At 50.1% G+C, this 20370-nt stretch overlaps 1 protein-coding gene across 6 annotated transcripts in view; it reads right to left on the reverse strand.

Annotated features, from left to right (window-relative positions):
• The window catches only part of FARP1 (FERM, ARH/RhoGEF and pleckstrin domain protein 1), a 240551-nt gene that overhangs the window by 147937 nt on the left and 72244 nt on the right, over positions 1-20370 (reverse strand). The window contains exon 1 of one of the 6 annotated variants that reach the window (XM_084767092.1): positions 10150-10168. The exons of the other annotated variants lie outside the window; for them this stretch is intronic. The gene's annotated coding sequence lies outside the window, so the exon portion shown is untranslated. Of the gene's footprint in view, positions 1-10149; positions 10169-20370 lie in introns of those variants that run through there. 6 annotated transcript variants of the gene reach the window in all.

Here is a 20370-nt window from a genome sequence, read left to right on the forward strand (position 1 = left end):
ATCTGGTTACTTTCCTGCCTCCTTCAGAGATGCAAACCTGTGTGACATCAATCATTCTGACAGCCAAACAATCTGTACGTCATCAAAGGACCTCCACTTGGGGGAGTGGGGGAAGAACTAAGATTCCTTTCGATAAAATGCCTCTTTGGGGCCACAAGTCCAGAGTCAAACAGTAACTAGACTCAAAGCTTTTTTTTTAATATTTTATTTAATCTTTAATTTATGGCATTGGTGTTAGGGTGTCAGATCTTAGAGTTACAGACAGTTGTGAGCTACCATGTGGGTGCTGGGAATTGAACCCTGGTCCTTTGGAAGAGCAGGCATTGCTCTTAACCACTGAGCCATCTCTCCAACCCCAACTCAAAGTTACTTTTTAATGATGTATTCCTGGAATGAAAAAGGAAACCTCTTTATTCAATAAAAAGAGTCAAGGCTGGCACCATCTGTAATCCCACACTTGGGGAGGCACAGGCAGGCAGATCTCTGTGAGTTGGTGGCTAGCCTGGTCTACAAAGCGAGTCCAGGGCAGCCAAGGCTACACAGAGAAACTCTGTCTCAAAAAATAAAGAATAAAATAAGAGAGTGAAAATTGGAACCTTTTACAAATGTTTTTGACTTATGATATAATTTTTAAAAAATCATTAAAAAGATTATTTTCTAAAATTTTAGTAATTATTTTAGCAATACAATTGTTTTCTCTGAATCCACAAATTCCACCAAAGGATTCATCTGTTCCCGCATGAGGGATACATTTTAAATTATCTGTGTGTGAAAGCTTGTGTGGAGTGTATATCCATGCATGGGTGTGTGTGCACATGGGACCGGGAGGTCCAAGTGTGCATGCACACACACATTTGCACACACACTCCTACAAGACAGTGGTTGCAATATCTTTCTCTATTGCTTTCTTCCTTGTTCTGAGCAGGGTCTTCTGCGTCACCTGGAGATGGCTGATTCGGGAGTCTGCTTGCCCAGAGAGCCGCTGGCTGTGCTCTGCTCGGCTCCAAGCCCTGCTGTCACTGGGATAACAGCTGTGCACGTGGCTTTTACGTGAGCATTGGGGGCTTGAACTCAGGTCCTCGGTGTTTTCACAGCATCTCCCTGGCCCAAATGAATGAATTTTTAAAACTTAAAAACTTAGGTTTGTAGTGAATATATATATATATATATATATATATATATATATATATATATAAATATATATATATATATATATAAACACTGTTTTCCTTTGCGCTATGCCATAAGCAAATCAGTAAACTCATAATGTTGTGCTGCATGCAAGAGGGTGTGTGCAGCTTATGCAGACGCCAGGACAGTTTGTGTAAGAGACCTCAGCACCTGTGAATCTGTGTCCACCCTGAACCAGCCATCAGAGCTTAGCAAGGCTGCATTTGTGTATTTGCAAAAGCCAAGTTTGGACAGTAGAACAGTTTAACTAGCGTAGCATCTGATCTGCGGCCATTTGTATGAAGAACACTTAAAACTTTCTGTCCCTGACTATTAAACAATTATGCAAAAACTGATAGGAGAAGTTCAACTCTTAACTTGGATTTTCGCTTAATTAAAATGCAGCTGCGTCTGCTATTTGCTGTGACTACATCCTATGAAGCCATGACTAAATTGGCAGCTGAACCGCTGCTCCTAAGGGAAATCGAGGGTCAGGCTCCTGTGAGCCTCAGCTCACTTTTAATCAACTGATCAATACACACCTTGCTTTCTGCACACTTCCGCTGATGAGCATGTTACTGAACACAGCTGGTTTGTTAGCACCGAGCTCACAGCCTACATGAGAGCCCACGCCTTCGTAATGCTCACATCTGAGCTACTGCTTCAGCACTGTGCAGAGAGGAGGGAACAGAACTTATAAATAATAAAATCATTTTTCCATTTTTTATTTATTATAATTTATTCACATTACATTCCAATTGTTATCCACTTGCTCGTTCCCATCCTCCCTCCCTTTTCCGCCCTATTCCCCTCTCCTAGGCTGGGTACAATAAGAAAAGCCCCCCCAGTACTAAACAGACTACTTAAAAGGCCATTCACAGTCCGAGCTCAAACAAGGGGCCAGGAGTGGTCTGGAGCGCGTGGCCTTGCGTACCAGACCACTCAAAATTTCAGCACTCTACAGTGTTTGCAAGAGACTAGGAATGCTTTTGGGGGTGGGGGTGGGGCGTGGCAATCTGTAAGGGATGGGGGACTCTGTGAGCAGAATCTGTTAGTAATGAGGGTGGGCTGTGCTCAACAGGTGACCCTGTCTTTGTACAGCATGGCTGTCACAGCTGAGAGTTTCCACGGCTTTTTAGGGGACTGCTAAGACTACCGGGCATTCTACCCCAGACACCACTCCATCCTATAAAGGGACAGAGGCCCTGGCCGTGACCTCAGCATGATACAGTGCTACAGTACTCCCCACAGTCACCTTCCATTTCCCCAAATCCACTATTGACTTTCCCATCACCAGGAGACAGCAGAACGCTGATGTGATCATGTTTGCAGCAGTAAGAACTGGTACCTCTGCCTCTAGCTACTTAAAAGATGGCTCCCCCCTTTATGCCTCCAAGGTCTTAAACAGCTGTGTAACTGGTAACTTCTACCATGACTAATGCTGCTTCTGGCCTGCCTCCTCTCAGGGGCTATAGACCCAAGGCACCTCCATCTTTGATGCTGAGGTGTATCACAGGGGGGCATCACTTGTTACATCTTATCCCTTCACCCGGACCCTCAGAACTGGTCCAGGCCTGGTCCATCGTGTCAGAAATCTGTGACTCCTCTGGGTAGCGGTAGTGTCCCTCACTGATCCAGTGGCTAAGTAGTTCAATCCTCATAGGGAGCTAACGTTCTCAGGGGCGTGGAAGCACAGTAGTGCGTCCATTCTTAGGCCCAGTTCGTTTTATTGCAGCAACCTTAGCTGCTCTGGATCTCCACTCTCCAGCTCTGTGTGACTGGACCAGCTCCAGTCACAGCGACGTGGGGGGCAGTCCTCAACCTCTGCTCACTCTCCCAGCTTCCCTGGCTGCTCTGACTACAGCAGACCCAAGACCTTACGCCCAGGCTTCTCCTTATTTTTTCTTGCCTCCCTCCTGAGTTTCCCCTTGTGCCCTCCATGTATACACGTGTATACAGGTGCACCCACCCATGCCAGGCAGGCAGAAGGCAGGTTATCCGTGATTAAAAGCGAGGCCTGGTTATCTGAGGTCCAGCATGAGTTGACCGACTCACACAGAGAAACTACGGAAACTGGACCCGGAAACCAAACGTTTGTGTAACAGCCAGAGTGGCAGGCATCCAATAAGCAACAACTCTAGGGTTGAGCCTGTTGGTGATGACATCCCCAACTCACTCAGATGCACCCTCTTAAAGAGGCAGGATATGAAGACCTCAAAAAATTCCAAGTACCAAGCACACAGGGAGAATCACAGACCCCCTGGAACAGCTGGATTTTTTTTTTTAAGCCTAATTAACAACTACTGTTCCATGTCAGTGCTCTGGCAGAGCCTCTATGCACTGAACAGCCATGTTCCTAGGTGACAGCACAGGGTAGTGTTTGCAGCCTAAGTACCTGGTTAAAATTACACTTTGCTAAACCTCTCACAGCATCTCCAGACCCTGACTAAGAACTCTGAGCTGTGTAAGTTATCTCCAGAGGAGATGGAAGGATAATTGTTAAGAAACAGAGCCAACATTATGGTGTATACACAACACACACACACACACACACACACACACACACACAGCCAACAACAAAAGCAACTGTCATCTTTCCTAGACAAAAACCGTAGATTCTAATTTTATGTATGTATATGTATGTTGTGTACACGTGTGTGGACGCCAGAATTCCACGTTGGATGTTTTTCTCAATTGTTCTCCACCTTATTTAAACAGGGTCTGTCTCCCCTTCCACAGAGCTACTGTACTGTGGCTCTAGTGTGGGGTGCTGGTCTGTCTCTCCTTCCACAGGGACACTGTAGCTCTAGTGCTGGGGAACAAGTGCTGTAGCAGCTGAGCCATCCCCTCAGCCCTGGAGGAAGGAGACTGCCAAACCCATACTGCCAATCTCCCTGCAGTAATTAAGATTTTTATCTCAAAAGTCACTGAAAGAAAGGGACTTGTCTTTTCCGGGCTATTTAAAATGTGTCACTCCAGGTAGCCACATAATAGTCTGTGATTACAAAACTAGTGTTTCTTTTTAAGAGCTGTCCTCTTAACCCTACGCGATTTCTCAAGTGTGAGTGGTGAAAAACACCTGGCCTTCAAACTCATCTGGGCCTCATCCTCCACTTACTGGGGAGAACTGAAGGGATTTTTTTTTAAACAATAAGCCTTGAGTTTATGCAAGAACCAAATGTCCCACACCTGTCACCGTCTCATCAAAGCCTCCTCCTCCTGTCAGTCAGGGACCATATGACTGTGTCATGCAAAAGAGTGAATTAAGCGTGGGAACTCAAAATGTGTGTTGTCACCAAAGTGAAGTGTTTGCACACAAACGCCGTGCAGAGAACTTCTCAAGCAGGTAAGACAAACGCCAATTTAAATGTAGGCATTTGACTGTATTAGTCACCAAATGCATTTGCAATTCATAACGCATTCTTTTAATTTAAACACACTGCACAAAGCCCACCGCAGAACACGGTAATGAGTTAAATGGAGATGCTCCTTATAAAAACCTAAGCCTTTCAGGAATTAACATTTAAGAACTAATGGACGTGATTAAGAGAGCACTTGGGAAAGGGAGCCGCTTTCAACTTCAACATTGGCCATAAACCAAATTCCTCTCCTTGGTCTAATTTACAACTACGGCAAATAAGCCAGGACAAAAAGCTGCCACTTTCCCTTTATGAGGTGGAAGGGGACCCCGCAGAGCAAAGCCCTGGGGACCTGGAGCAGGCCTGCTCGGAGCGGGGCTTCACATACCTGCAAGGTTGGGGGGTGGGGAAGGTGTCTCCGTGTAATCTAACCCCAGCCTGGGTGGTCATTTTCATCCTGGGAACAGACCTGTCACTCCTGGGCAGCGGCCTTCTTCTCTCCCCTCCCCTGCCTCCTCCACTCCTACTCCCAGGCTCTCTGAGGCCCATAAATCCTGACTCCTCAGAGCTGCAGCTGCTGAGCTCCCACTTCAAACCCAATTTACAGGAGAAACAGAGACTGCTCCTCTCGGAAGGGAAGCGAGCCCTGCAGGCTTTGCAGCCTCTCAGGGAAGAGCCTGGACCTCTCCAGGGCAGGAGGCCCGCACTTGGGCAGGAAGGCGGGCTGTGCCCCTTGGGAAAGGGCACCGCTTCTATGTTGTCTAATGGAACAACACAGTCCAGAAGTGGTGTGCACACCCGTGTTCGTGACGGTGGGGAGGGCAACCCAAGGCTACTCCTCTGTCCACATCTACCCGTTATGTGCGGTAAAATCATGCCTTTTTCCCTCGTACCAGTCCTACCTCAGTAAAGACAGAAAAAGGGGAACTGGTGGTACGTGCCTACAAATTCCAACACTCAATCACAGGCAGGAGGATGGCCACAAGTTCAAAGCCAGCCTGGGTACTAGTGAGACCCTGGGGAGAGACGAATAGGTCAAGGCTGGGCATTTCCTGGTCAAACTGGTCAATAAATAATATGGCAGTCATGTGGGGGTGAGGGCGTTGTCACCATTAATTATATTCGCTTCTCTTCTGCTCTAAAATTAGTCAGAACTCTAGAACCCCCAGGCGTCTGTTTTACCTGAGGAGGAGTCTCTGAAATGTTAATGAAGTTCAAATGCTCACAGCAGAGGCTCTCAGCCTTCCCAGCCACTCGGCCCTTTAACACAGGGGTGACCCCGCCTCCGGGAAGTTATTTCACCGCTACAACTTTAATTTTGCTACTGTTGTGATTCACAAGGTAAGTATCAGATGTGCAGCCACCCAAAGGGGTCGCGGCCCGCAGGCTGTGTGATCGTCCCCTCAGGAGGTGATAGTTCAGGAGTAGGGGACAACCCAGAAACAAAGTAAGGGTGCGGGCTGCGAAGCCTGTCTCTTCCGTTGCTGTTCTGTGGTTGGAACGGGAGCTGTAGGCGCTTACTTTCGAGAACGTGGTTTATGCTTATCCTAAAATCTAAAGGGGGGGGGGCAGGAGAGATGTGAAAACAAAGCATGCTCAAAATGCAGCAGCTTGAATTCTAACCTTGGATTCAGTTTCACCAAGAGAGAGACTGACAGTCAACACTGGCGCTCTTTAAGAGAGAGAAAAGACAGCTGAGGCCACTGGGAGTCTTCGCACTCAGTGTGACACACATCTGACAACCAAGGTTTCCTAGGACCCATGCTGCAGAGATGCATGTCTGGGGCCTATCTGGTAGCCCAAGAAAACACCCAAACTCCCAACAGGAGTCTCGAATCCTGGGCCTAAATCTCACACTGGGCCCCAGCGCACGCCCGTAACTCTGGTGTGGCTCTATCTTTCCTTTACAATGATTTTCATGCTGCTTTACTTTACTTCACACTACACAACGCTTCAGCACACCCTGTTCACCAGCCACAAGTGGAGGAAACAGACAGCAGTTTCTGCCTACACAGAAAGCACATGGTTTCATACATGACATCTAAACTACATGTGTGCGCTCTCTCTCTCTCTCTCTCTCTCTCTCTCTCTCTCTCTCTCTCTCTCTCTCTCTCTCTCTCTCTCACTCTCCTGGGTGGAGAATGAACGAAGTTTGCAGGACAGTTCCAAGCTCAGGGCCAGCCTGGCCCACACTCAAAAGACAACAAGAGGTCCTCTCCAGCAGAAGCTGTCCATAGTCTGCTTTCTGTTGCTGTGATAAACACCATGTCCAAGAGCAACTTATCTGGCTCTCAAGGGAAGCCAGGGCAGCGACTACGAGTGACCCCTGTTCACTGGCCTCCTCCACCTTGCTCAGTGGCCCAGGACAAAAAGTGACCAGCACAAGCCACTGGCCACCCGGTGACTCTCAGGTCTCTTTTTGGGAAGCGCCCAGCACACGCAGTCCTCCCCCTCGCCTGGACCCCACAGTAGCCCCTGGCATCCCTGCTTACCAGAGCTCAGCCTATGCATGCGGGAGGACCAGCCCCGCCCCCAGGAGAGACAACACTGAACCGAGGGAAGTGCATCCTTGCCCATGAACTTCTGACCAAACAGGGCAGAAATGACTCAAGCCATGAGCACACAGGTGTGGTGGCACCTGCCACGCTGAGCACCTGGAGCTTCAAGGTGTCCTATTGAGGTAAGGGAAAAGAAAAATAGTACAGGTTGGGAGCCTACAGGGCCTGGCGCATTCCCTGTGGCGGGTAAGTATTTCAGGTGTTCCTCAGAACTGATGGTTTTTCCCACACACTGGAAACAATCTACCAACACTCTTCCTGATGCTCACAAGGAACTGAATTTCTCTGTAAAACATCATCTTTCCTAGCAGGAAGCTGGTTCCCCCTAAATAACCTTTCTTGCTAGCAGTGTTTGGACCCCAGTAAACACATACGGGAAGTGCATATGTGGAAACTTAGCAACGCCTCTGCCTTTCTGCCCAGTTAGTAGAGCTCTGAGCAGATACGACAGTGTTAGATTTATGGCTACATATGCCTCTAACGAAATCTCACATGGAAGCGTATTTCCTTTCCCTAAGTGTTTACACAGGTGGTGTTTAGACGTGGATCTTCAGGCCACAGACCAACAGCTGCAGTTAAACAGACTTATCACGATGTTTTCATAAGATCAACTTCACCAATGGCTTTAAGTGGGGCCGGGAAGGCAGCTGCCACCGAAGACCGTACACTGTGCACCGTTTTGTTCTGTAAAATGGGCCAGAAGAGGCAAATCTAGAGACTAACAGTCCACTCAGGAGAGGAGGGAACGGAGAATGGTTCCAGCGGCACAGGCTCTGATCCACCGAGCCATCACTCTGAAGGAGCGTCTTCTATCGAGGCGTGGGGACACGCCTTGTGATCTCAGCACTCAGCCTCTGCTTCTCCCAGCAATGGACTTCTCTGTCCCCATCATCTCCCAAACTCAGATGACCAAACTGGACACAGGAGCCTTGACTCGCACTGAACACAACTACTGGAGTACCACAGCGTTATATGCGGCTTCAGGGCATATGGGGGAAACGGGGGACACATCCCCCACCTTCAAGATGATCTTCTCTTCTAAGAGCAAAACAGGTAAAGACTACCTATACCAGGACCCAGGACCAAACATAGCAGAGCTCTGGGTGATCCCTGCACTAGAAATGGCTCCCTTAAAACAGGTGGACAGTGGGTGCAGCTACCCCAAGAAGGCATGAGAAAGGGACAGAGTTGAGGGGTGGGATGCTGTGTGCACTCTGAAAGGAGACAAGGTCTCCGAAGCCGACACAAATCTGAACGGGAGGACACAGGGAGACACACAGACACACACGTTCACACACATTGACACACACGTTCACACACATAGGCACACACACATTCACACACACACTCTCTCTCTCTCTCTCTCTCACACACACACACACACACACACACACAGACACACACACTCCTCAGGAACCACACACAGCCTGAGCTTCACCAACCGCACACAACTAAAATTACAACCTCTTGTTGTTTTGAAGGAAAAGTGCCAAGTAATTAGGGCTCACGTTTTTTCAGAGAGGGGTTCAAGTGAGTGTGGCTATGAATCAACTCTTTTGGCGAAAAGGACAAAGGTCATCAGACACACCCCTCTGCTGGGCTGCTGCAGCCGCTCCCACCTCCAAGCCCTGTCCAGCCATCCCGAGAACTGTCCCTACGGCAGCGTGACACAAGTATCCAGTAAGATGGCTGGGGGCACATGCCGGGTCCCCTCTCATTTCCATCCAAACCCAGCCTTGGAAGTGGGTGACGCAGGACAGGCTAGAAGGCTAGACTGGGGTGCTGGGAACCCCACTGTGTAACTGCCAGCCCTGAGGAGATGCCGTGCAGTACGCTTGCCCCAGCTACAGAGAGCAGGTCTGCTACTGGTGTCAAGAGAAACCGCGGACAAAGGCAGCGAGATGCCTGTGGTGCCTGGAAGAAGCGGGCAGTGGACGCTGTTTACTCACTGTGTGCAGGTGCACACACATATGCACACATCTGTGGGCCAGAGGCCAACCTCAACACCAACACACAAAAGAGCCGGGCAGGAGAGACGGCTCAGCAGCTCTAGCGGAGGACCTGGGTTCAGTTGCCAACACCCACCTGGTGACTTACAACAGCCCGTGACTCCAGTTCCAGGGGATCTGACACCCTCAACTTACCTCTAAGGGCACCAGGCACACACATGTTACACATACATACATGCAGGCAATTCACTCATATATGAAATACATAAAAAGAATTCTTTCTTTAATTATTAAAAGAACTGATTTTTATTACATTATTTTCTGTGTGAGCTGTGTGTATATGAGCATACAGATGCACACATACACACATGCGCACACGCACACACACACTTGCATGTCACGGCACATGTGGAGGTCAGAGGACAACTTAAAGGAGCCAGTCCTCTCCTCCACTCCGTGGGTCTCAAGGACACAACGCAGGCCAGGCAGCCCGGCTGCAGGCACTTTTCCTGCACAGTCTTCCCGCTCACTGCTCCCACCTTACTTCTGAGACAGTCTCACACTAGCCTGGAACTCACTGATGAAGCCAGGCCTGCTTACGGAGTCTCCGCACCCCACACACCCCTGAGCTGTATGCAGGGACACACCTGACTCAGGTTCCTCAGAGTGGGCGCTGGGAATCAGGCTCAGGCGCTCAGGCCGGCACGGCAAACACTCACCACTGAGCTAACCGAGACCCATACTCCCACTATTAAACCCAAACCAGTTGCCATCGTCACTCCACCCGACTCTGGTTGCTCCAAGCGCTGCTGTGGCCTGCTGGCTACTCACGGAACCTGTAATGGCGGAGTCTGTGTAAGAGCTCAGGTCCCGCCAAATTCTCCAACTCCCAGCAAAGTACTCCACTGACTTGAAAAGGGGGCATTTACAGCAAATTTAGAAGTAATCACTATAGATATAAGCTGATTAGCACCCCACCCCAGACAACGTGTCCTGACTGAACCCAGCCGGAGGTGTTTTGGGGAGGAACAGTGAAAGCAGGCTCAGCCCACAGGGGCCCCTCACAGCAAAGGCTGAGGGGGGGGCGGGTGGAAAGGCTGCTCAGTGACTCACTGCATGTTACCCTCCTCACAGCCGCAGTCTCCTACAGGGCCCAAGCGCTGTGTAAATGGATCCTGCTTCTGCCGCCCGAGTGCCGGGACTAAGGCTGTGCCCGCACATGTGGCTCCAGTGCACTTTGTACACTACCTCCCAAGTGACCCGCTGCTTCTGCGCAGGCGCCCATGTCTAACCAGCCTGAAGGGCAGGGCCCGCCCAGCTCACGGGTTTCAGGGATGCCTTAGTGTTTACACAAATTCATTCCTTCCTGCCCATTCCTTGTCTTCTCCCAGACTCCCAAAAATCAGTAAATTCCCATTTGGAAAAACATTAAATGTGTATGTCATTCCTTTGTGTGTGTGTGGGGGGGGGGACGGGGAGGGTTACTAGTTCATATTGCCTTCCCCTTCTGGGGGATGGTCTAGTCCCTCCCCATCATCCAGGGCTTGTTGTGTGTGTGTGTGTGTGTGTGTGTGTGTGTGTGTGTGTGTACGCGCGCACGCGCGCGTGCACGCTACAGTATCTGTAGAAGTTAACAGACAACTTGCAGGGTGGCCAGACGGCTCCGCAGATGGGATGTCCGCCACCAAGCCTGGTGACTGGGTTTAATCCCTGCAACCTAAATGGTAGGAGAGCAGCCTTCCCACAAGCTGACCTCCGACCTCTACATACGTGCTGAGCTACGGATACCGCCTCACACACACACAATAATTTAAAAAGACCACCTGTGAACATGAGTTCTCTCCTCCACCACGTGGGTCCCACCGGGGACTGAACTCAGGCCCTCCGGCTGCACGGCCAGTGCGTGACCCACTGAGCCACACCACCAGCCCCTGCTGCAGGTTCTCCCAGTCTCACTCCATCCCGTCTCATCAGACCCTTCTGGTTAAATTCATTTCTAATTATTTGTTTCAATTTTAAATTTTTCTCACATCTGTTAAGTCATCCCAAGTACACACGAAAACTAATTTCTGTGTCTTTTCCTTAGGCACTTTTCCAAATAACTTGTTTTTAAAACGATGGGAAGGATTATCTTTCTTTGTCAGCCATGGTGGCGCACACCTTTAATGCCAGCATTCAGGAGGCAGAGGCAGGCGGATCGTTGTGAGGCCAGCCTAGTCTACAAAGTGTGTTCAGGACAGCCAAGGCTACACAGAGAAATCCTGTCTCCAAATACCAAAACAACAAACAAGCAAACAAAAAAATTATCTTTTTTAGGTATACAATACCTTTGAAAATGCACATAACTTGATCTGTTTCTTACTACGTCAGGTCAAAACCTTGAAGTTAACAGTGCCCATCAGCTCATTCAAGGACAGTCTGGCTGGCTCTAACGAGAAAGGCTTCACCGGCAGCTCATCACCTGGGGCATATCTGCTGTTGGGCATCGGCAACAAGTCAGTGTTTAAGTCATTTCCGTCTGAGCTGATTTTGCTCTGATACTAAAAGGCATGGTCAAAACCATTTACAAGCTTTTTAACAGTCACTAATGTCTTTCCTCCTTTGCTTTGCTTTATTATTTTGAAAGTTCCCCTGACTTCTGCACCGTCCCTGCATTCATAGAAAATAGCCTTAATCTTAATGAGTTTTAAAAATCTACTCCTTGCTTGTAGTTTGGGGTCAGGGAGTTGTGGGTTTCCGTTTTGGTTCTGAGACAGGGTCTGGCTGTTGTGTCCAGGCTAAACACATCACTGTCCTCCTGGCTCTGGCCCCTGAACGCTGTCTTCCAAGCAGCTACCCAAGCTTCCCGGTTCTCACTTACCAGTATTTTACTAACAATTAATGGCTCCTATATTTTTCAATATATTTTCTATGCCCACGGCATCGATTAAGTTTTGTGGTTATATTCCGCTCGTAATAATAATATTAAAAGAAAATCTGTCCGCTAAAGATTGCCTATAAAACTGTGTTGGCCTGGTGCTCTTGCACAAATGTGTATGGGTGAACTCACCCTGGAGAAATGAAATGATTAGCTGATAAAGATTTATGTACGTGACCATTTTTGTGCTGGCATGAAGACCTGGAAATATCTCAAATGTCTATCAACAGAAAATAAATTGAATAAATTATGGCTCATCTAAACTATGAGTTACTGTGTAGCTATTAAAAAGAATTAGATTGCTATCCGTGGGTCTAGGGAGGTGTCTATAATCTGCTGGTAATGAAAAGACTGTCCACGCACATGCACCCGTTTACACGAGTGGACTGCTCGGCCTGAGACAGAGTGCGGACCGCGGCCGGAGAAAGGGGGCCTACTGTGTTTGAAGGAAGACAATTTTCTAAAAGAATAACACTAGCATACATCAAATTCTCACTAATACCTCAGAATGACGGGACTGCGAGGGGCTCTCCTCTCCTAATTACGAGTGTCGCGTGAATCACACTTAAAATTCAGTGCAGTGGGAAGGCTGTATCTCTCTTATAAAAAGCAAGCAAACAAACAAACCTTCTGATTTTAAGAGCCTGGGGGTGGCACACAGTCCTCGCACCCGCCTTTCCCTCCCCCAGGGTGAACTCCTAGCTGCTTAGGCCAGTTTGTCCTCTAAGGATCGGCTCTTGCAGGTCGAGAGCCCTCCATCTATGCCTGTGGCGATCTCTCCAGTATCTTTCTGGCTAAGACCCACAGAGACAGCAAGCCGCTTGCATTCTGCCCGCTTACTTTACTGAGTACCAGAGTCCAGCTTCCCAGTCCAGCCATGGCTCCTAGGCACTGAGCTCTGGTCTAAGAACCAGGAAGGAGACTGAAGGCCATGAGGGGAAATAACAGGCGGCGCTCACTGAGAGGCAGCTGGCCTGCTGAAGAGTGTCCATCTGCAGGACCCAGACACGGGAGCTCTCCTGTGCTTCTGTCACTTGTCATGGGCAACAGCACGGACGAGTAGGTCCGGTCCTTACAGTGAGGGGTGGCCAGCCCTTTCCAGGGGGCGGCCCTCAGTGGCCCTCACAGGCTGCAGAAGAACTCCACCCTCTAAAAGCCCCTGGGTCATGGCGAGTGTCCTGCCCCTGGGTCATGGCAAGTGTCCTGCCCCTGGGGTAAGCTGTAGGAGCCCTGCAGGGCTGCCGAGAGGCCTCCTGACGCGGACAACACAAATAGAAAGGATCTTAATGGAGCCGTTACTCGATGCTGCATTTCTGGACACAGCTTTTATAGTCCTTACAAAGTTAAGAAAAACAAACCCTGGCTGTGTATTTCCAGAGGTCTAGCGTGGTGGCATAAATATTCTCTTGGTCTGTGTGTCCCACGACACTATCAGATGGGTATGTTCAAGGGGGGTAGGGGAAATGTGGACGGGGGTAGAAGACAGAAGAGGTATCCCTTGCAGTTAGCCACTGGGAAAGCTATGCCTGACTCAAAAACAACATGTAATGGTAGGACCGATTTACACGCCAAGTGTGACAGACACCACCCAGCTTGTGTGTGCAAGACAAGTTCAATATAAATATTTAAAAGGTTAAGGTTTTTTTTTCAGCTGGGACAGTGATGCACGCCTGTAATCCCAGCATTCCATAGGCAGGTGGATCTCTGTGAGTTTGAGGCCAGCCTGGTCTACACTGTGAGTCCAGGACAGCCAGGGCTACACAGAGAAACCCTGTCTTAGGAGGAAAAAAAAATCTGATTCTTAAATCCATATTTATTTTGCCTTTGGTGACAGGGCCTTGCTATGTAGCTCGGGCTAGCCAAGCAATCTGAATATAGACCAGGCTAGCCTTGTACTTGCTGCAGATACCTTGCCTATACCTCACACGTGCCTGGTATCAAAAGCATCTGCCCCACACCCAGCTGCTGAACACTTACTACCTGACTGGTCGGCTCCCACAGTGATGTTAGAATGTGGGGCTTCTCAGATAGTATCTGTGGAAACCTCAGCATCATTTGACACTTCTGTCTGTACAAGGTTTTCTCAGCCATCATAAACAATACAAGAGGAGAGCTGAGGCTACCGTCTGCAAGCCGCTCAATGAACATGAAAGGTCTGCTGCTGCATCGAGTCCTTCCTCCTGGTGCACACTGGTGCACATGGGACAGATGCTGCTGGGGAGCACCAGGGAGGTCACGTAGAACCTAGTTCCAGACTTAACCGGATTTACCATCTCTCCAGGAGGCAAAGTTCCTAAACAGTAACTATCTGAATATAAACACGAGATATAAAAACAAAACAAAACAAAAATTCAGGGGCTGGAGAGATGGCTCAGAGGTTAAGAGCACTGGCTGCTCTTCCAGAGGCCATGAGTTCAATTCCCAGTAATCACATGGTATCTCACAACCATCTATAATGAGATCTGGTGCCCTCTTCTGGCCTGCAGGTGTACATGCAGGTGGAGCACTGTATACATATATAACAATCCTTTTGTATGTCTTTTGTTTTCTTTCTTTTTTATTATAATTTATTTACAGTACATCTCACTTGTAATCCCCTCACTCCTGCCTTCCTGTTCCCACCCTCCTCCCCTCCCCCACCATCTGACCACAGCCTATCAGGTCTCATCTGGACAGCCTGCATCCCCCTCCTAGGTGTCCCCACAGGGCCTCTCCACCAAGGGGCAGTGATCAAATCTCGGGCACCAGAGTTCATGCCAGAGGCAGTGCCCTGTTCTCTCCTCCTAATAAACAGACCTTCAAAAACAAAACAAAACAGACTGAGTGGTGTACAGAATGCAAACGCTGAGCAGAGCGAACGCTAAGTGGGCTGGGATATGTCAGCTACCTTCCAAATGGCACTGCTCCCCAAAGAACACTGCTCCCCAAATGACACTGCTCCACAGCATAGTTCTTAGCGATTTTAACTAAGACAGCATGAAATCCACCATCTTTCCCATGTTTAAGCGGTGGTGTGCCCACTGCTGAGAAGCCCGGCTACCGAACTTCATCCTCACCGTTCCCTGTGAAGCTTGGTGCTTGCCACGCAAAGCTCTTCACTTTCCACACACTCCTCCCGACCCCTAGAGAGCACCGCTGCACCCTCCCTCCCACAAACACTGCTACTTTAGGAATTCCTGGCAGGTGGAATTCTCTTATGACTGGCTTGCTCTAATCACAATGTTTTCAGGGCTCACCTCTCTCTCTTACAGCTGTGTGATACTCATTTGTCATACATACACCACGTGTGCCTTCTCCGTGCATCTGTGGATGGATATTGGGTTGCTTCTTTGTTGTGGCATTGCCAACAGTGCGGTCATGGACACGTGTGTGCAAATGTCTCTTCATAACCAGCTTCCTGTTCTTTGGAGCACAGCCCACCCCTCCCGAAGTGAGATTAAAGGACCTTAGTTTCCTGAAGAGCGACCACTTTGCAGCTGTAGCAGCCCCAGCAACAGCAACAAAGACCCTGGACATGCTCAGCACAGGGCCGGCTACACCCCGGGATTCCTACTAACCCTGCTGGAGAAGAGAGGGGCAGCAGCGAGGACTTGTTCTTTCAGTGTGACAGGTATATTCCATGACCAGGAACTGGCCAGGGCCACAAAGAACATGGCAAGCACAGCAGGCCCGGCTGGGGTGCTGCGTGGTGCCTTGCACGGTTGGCACTCCGTGCCAGACTCACGATGGTGGTGGCAGTGAGAAAGAGATGAGCTCGGAATTCACTCACGGCATCAGATGAACACGGCTGGCATTTGCGCGGCCCCAGCGCCACCTACAATAGTTACCCATCCACGGGACTGGAAAGTTTTGGTCTTGAGTGGCCGGGTGGCACAGCCTGTAATCCTACCCCCTCAGGAGTCTGAGGCAGGAACAGTGTAAGTTCAAGACTAGCCTGGTCCACATAGCAATCTCTTCATGCGCTAAAACGACAGTAACAGAAGAACACAGTCGCTGAGTTCTGCAGTGAGAAACCAACAGGAACTGGCCTGCCCAATTTTCAAATGATTTGAAAATCCATTTTAACTTTAACTTACATTTTTAAGAAATAGACAATTCATATGCAGGGTGAGTTATATCCCTCCAAATTTTAAGGGAAGTCCTATGGTCTACCTTGGTCATCTGGTAGAGAAAGACTTTTCCTAGTCAGATCCTATTGGGTTCTTTTTTGTTTTGTTTTTGTTTTTCCAGGGATATAATTCACCCAGCTAAAAGGGGAAAGAGGCCTTTAATCCCAGCACTCGGGAAGCAGAGGCAGGTGGATCGCTGTAAATTCGAGGCCAGCCTAGTCTACATAGGAAGTTCCAGGACAGCCAAGGCTACATAGAGAAACCCAGCTTGGGGGAAAAGAAGGGAGCAGGGCAGAAACTCACACAGCGAGAAAACCTCGTAAAGATGAAGGGAGAGACTGGAGCGATGCCCATCAGTTAAGGCAAAACCCAGGAGAAAACAACCAGAGAGAAGAAGCCTACAAGACGCCTCAGCAGGTCAGGGCACACCTAACAATCCAAGCTCCATCCTGGAAACCACGCGATTCCACAGGCTGCCCTGTCACCTCCACATGCAGTGGGATGAGTACAGACAGAGCCACAGGCTCAGTCACAGGGGCAGACTGCCCCTGAAGGGTTAGGAGGTGCCGCCTTGCTGGAGGAAGCTTGTCAGTGGGAGTGGGCTTTGACGTTTCAAGAGTGTCAGACCCGGTGTCCGTCTGTCTGTCCTCCCCGCTTCTCTCTCATTCTCTCTCCCACACCTGCCTGTCGTGATGCTTAACCACCATGATGACCACAGACCAACCCTATAAAATTGGAAGCAAGCTCCCAATTAGATGCTTTATTCTGTGTACAGAGCATCAGATACCGGGGGGGGGGGGGGGGGGGCGGGGGGGGATGGGGGGTGGGGGGGGAACGGGCATATAACAGGTTCCTCCCCACAACTCTTAAGAGGAACCCACACTGTGGCCTCACACAGAACGCCAGCCCGCAGCACTTTCTGAAGCCATCACGTTGGTGGCACTTGGTCAGCAGCCATGGAGACTAACACATGGACCCAGCCACGAGGGCCAAGTTAAGCCACTGCTCAACGGCTGCGCCCAAAAGAAAAGTGGGCCACAGTGTGAGCCTCACCTCAATGCCACAGTGGAAAGTAGGTGCCAGAAGGGTCCCATGGAGGGAGGACACAGAGAAAGGGTCCTTGTTTTCATCTAGGACCCTGTGTCCTGCCAAACAATACCCAGAACAGAACTGGCTCTTCTAGGGCCCAAAGAACAGCACTTCTGAGCCAGACTGAAGGGCAAAAGAGTAGATGTGGAAGGCGGGCCATGTGGCGCATGCCCATTGAAAGGCTCTCTAAACAGCCCTGGGCTGGCAGGCACCATGGCTTCCACTGAGCTGGTTTCTGAAGAAAGCCAGAACTTCATTTTGGGGCCTCTAGGCCTCTTCCGGAGCTTTCAAATGAGGAGCCCGATGGACGGCAATGCCTGGAAAGGTCCACCTGACAGAAGCTGTCCCGAAAAGCAGGAAGACACAATGCTCACCAAGACAGCTACGGCATCTGTTCCGTGGTCAGTGCTGACACTGAAACATCCCATGTTCTTAGGGAGCCTCTGCAGGGACGGACGTCCCTGAAGCTAACCAGATTCCCTAGGCCCCTCCCTGCCAGACAAAACAAAAACTAACAACAAAAAAAACTTTTAAAAGGCCTGAGACCAAATGTCTGGAAGAAAAAAAAACCAGCCAGGCTGCCTAGGAAAGATTTAGACCAACGGGGGCACCTTGAAGGGACAGTCTGCAATCTGTTGAGCTCCCCGCAGGCTGCGCGGCATGTCCCAGGTTCCCAGCTTTATGAATGAACTGTCACCTGTGCTGGGTGGGCTATGGTGATGATGTCACTGTGCTGGGTGGGGTATGGTGATGATGTCACTGTGCTGGGTGGGGTATGGTGATGATGTCCCCTGTGCTGGGTGGGCTTCGGTGATGATGTCACTGTGCTGGGTAGGCTTCGGTGATGATATCCCCTGTGCTGGGTGGGCTTCGGTGATGATGTCACTGTGCTGGGTGGGCTTCGGTGATGATGTCACTGTGCTGGGTGGGCTTCGGTGATGATGTCACTGTGCTGGGTGGGCTTCGGTGATGATGTCACTGTGCTGGGTGGGCTTCGGTGATGATGTCACTGTGCTGGGTGGGCTTCGGTGATGATGTCACTGTGCTGGGTGGGCTTCGGTGATGATGTCACTGTGCTGGGTGGGCTTCGCTGATGATGTCACTGTGCTGGGTGGGCTTCGCTGATGATGTCACTGTGCTGGGTGGGCTTCGCTGATGATGTCACTGTGCTGGGTGGGCTTCGGTGATGATGTCACTGTGCTGGGTGGGCTTCGCTGATGATGTCACTGTGCTGGGTGGGCTTCGCTGATGATGTCACTGTGCTGGGTGGGCTTCGCTGATGATGTCACTGTGCTGGATGGGCTTCAGTGATGATGTACCCTGTGCTGGGTGGGCTTCTGTGATGATGTCCCCTGTGCTGGGTGGGCTTCAGTGATGATGTCACTGTGCTGGGTGTGCTTCGGTGATGATGTCATTGTGCTGGGTGGGCTTCAGTGATGATGTCACCTGTGCTGGGTGGGCTTTGGTGATGCAGCTGTCTGTGCCATTTCTGATCCTGTAAGTAACCCCTAACCCACATTCCTGTAGGGTAACCCCAATAAAACTCGTGGTTCACCAAGGTGGGCTCTGGTGTTTTCTGTACTTTAGTCTGCCATAGGCTCCCAATCTGGGGTGAGTAGATGTGTGTGCTGCATCTCCCCAGAAGTTTTGTCACACAGCAGTCAGCAAACTCTCCTCAGTGAGAACTGAAAATCCACGAGTGTGTCAACAGAGCAGTGGTGTGAACCCCAGCAGCTTGGTCATGTGAAACTTCTGCCTTTGTTCTAAAACCTACCTGGACTCAGTGAGCGGCTACATCTGACAGAACCTGAGTTAACAAAAGGCCAAGAGCTGCTCTCAGCCTGTGTCACGAGACCAGAGACCCTCCTACCACGTCTAACAACCGTGTCTTCTAGGTGCTCACCCGAGGGATCGAGCAAAGGGCGATGATAAGAACTGTCCGTGGTTTGCTTCAACGCCTCTGCTCAACATTTGCTGCAGTCACTCAGAAAACGTCCTCTGTATTAGTGTCCCCTGAACTCTGCCATTAACATGGGACATGGACAAAGCAGGTACCCAAGAGCCACAGGGTTGACATGAACAAAAGGTGTGTTTTGTCGGTGCCTACCCATAAGACGTGGCCTGAGATGACAAGGCCGAAGATGAAAACCAGGGAAGTCCTCGCTGTCCTGAGCGTGGGCTTGTTCTCTCTTGCTATGATAAGCATTATGTTCACAAACAAGTTAGGGCGGGAAAGGTTCCTCTGACTTACAGGGACCTATGCTGCAGCACCAGGGGAGGCCAGAGCAGAAACCCAGCCCAGGAGCTTGGGGGAGGAGCTGAGGAGCCCTGGACGAATACTGTTTACTGGCTCACTCTCTGTGGCTCGCTCAGCTTCATTTCTTTTGTAAGCCAGGACTGCCTGCCCAGGGGAGGCATTAGAATGGCCCTCACACAGCCATCATTAATCCAGAAACCTCCCTTTACATCTGCCCAGAGCACAGCCCGAAGAGACGATTCCTCAGTGGGCGTTCTCTCTTCCAAATGACTCCAGTTTGTGTCAAGGCAACAAAACCGGCCAGCACATTCAGCAAAGCGCTCTTGTCTCCTCCTAAGTGAACGTATGTCCAGTCAGCAACTGTCCCACAGCGGGATGCCTGGCTCCCCTGTTCTAAGGCTACGGCTTCTAGCTGGAGGTAAGTGGGCAGTAGGCCCGTGTGGCTGGAAAGAGAGGGGCTGGGCTGGCTTACCAACCTTCCCATATCCAGTGTGAGTCAAGGTGCCCCGTCCGAGCTACCCAGGGGCAGCGCTCTGTCATGGCATCGGGAGCAACAGTTCCAGCTTTCAAGTGTGTTCCCCCTTTTCAGGGCTCATGATGGCCTGACAACTCCGAAAACACTCACTTCGTGTGTCCAGATCAAAGGCGATTGAAATTTTACCCTGATTCTCCTGTTGATAGAAGCCCACACAGATGAGGCACCACAACCCATGTGACAGCTCAGCTTCCAAGTGAATCCCACTGACAAGACACGGCGAGCTACGTAATACAAACTCTGCGCGGAGTCCTTGAGAAGTACTGAACTGAAGCCTTCCCATCTCGGTCCCCACTCGAGAGTGACAGGCAAAAGCTGGCATTTGCCGGGGTGAGGAGGATAAAAGAGAAATGTTGGAACTCAGTAGCCAACCTGTGTTCACTTACATCCACTGTCATCTTTACAACCAGAGAGGCTGACGCGGGAG

The sequence above is a fragment of the Acomys minous genome (genome assembly GCF_964271855.1).
Source record: "Acomys minous genome assembly, chromosome: 18".
In the NCBI taxonomy this organism is placed as follows: domain Eukaryota; kingdom Metazoa; phylum Chordata; class Mammalia; order Rodentia; family Muridae; genus Acomys; species Acomys minous.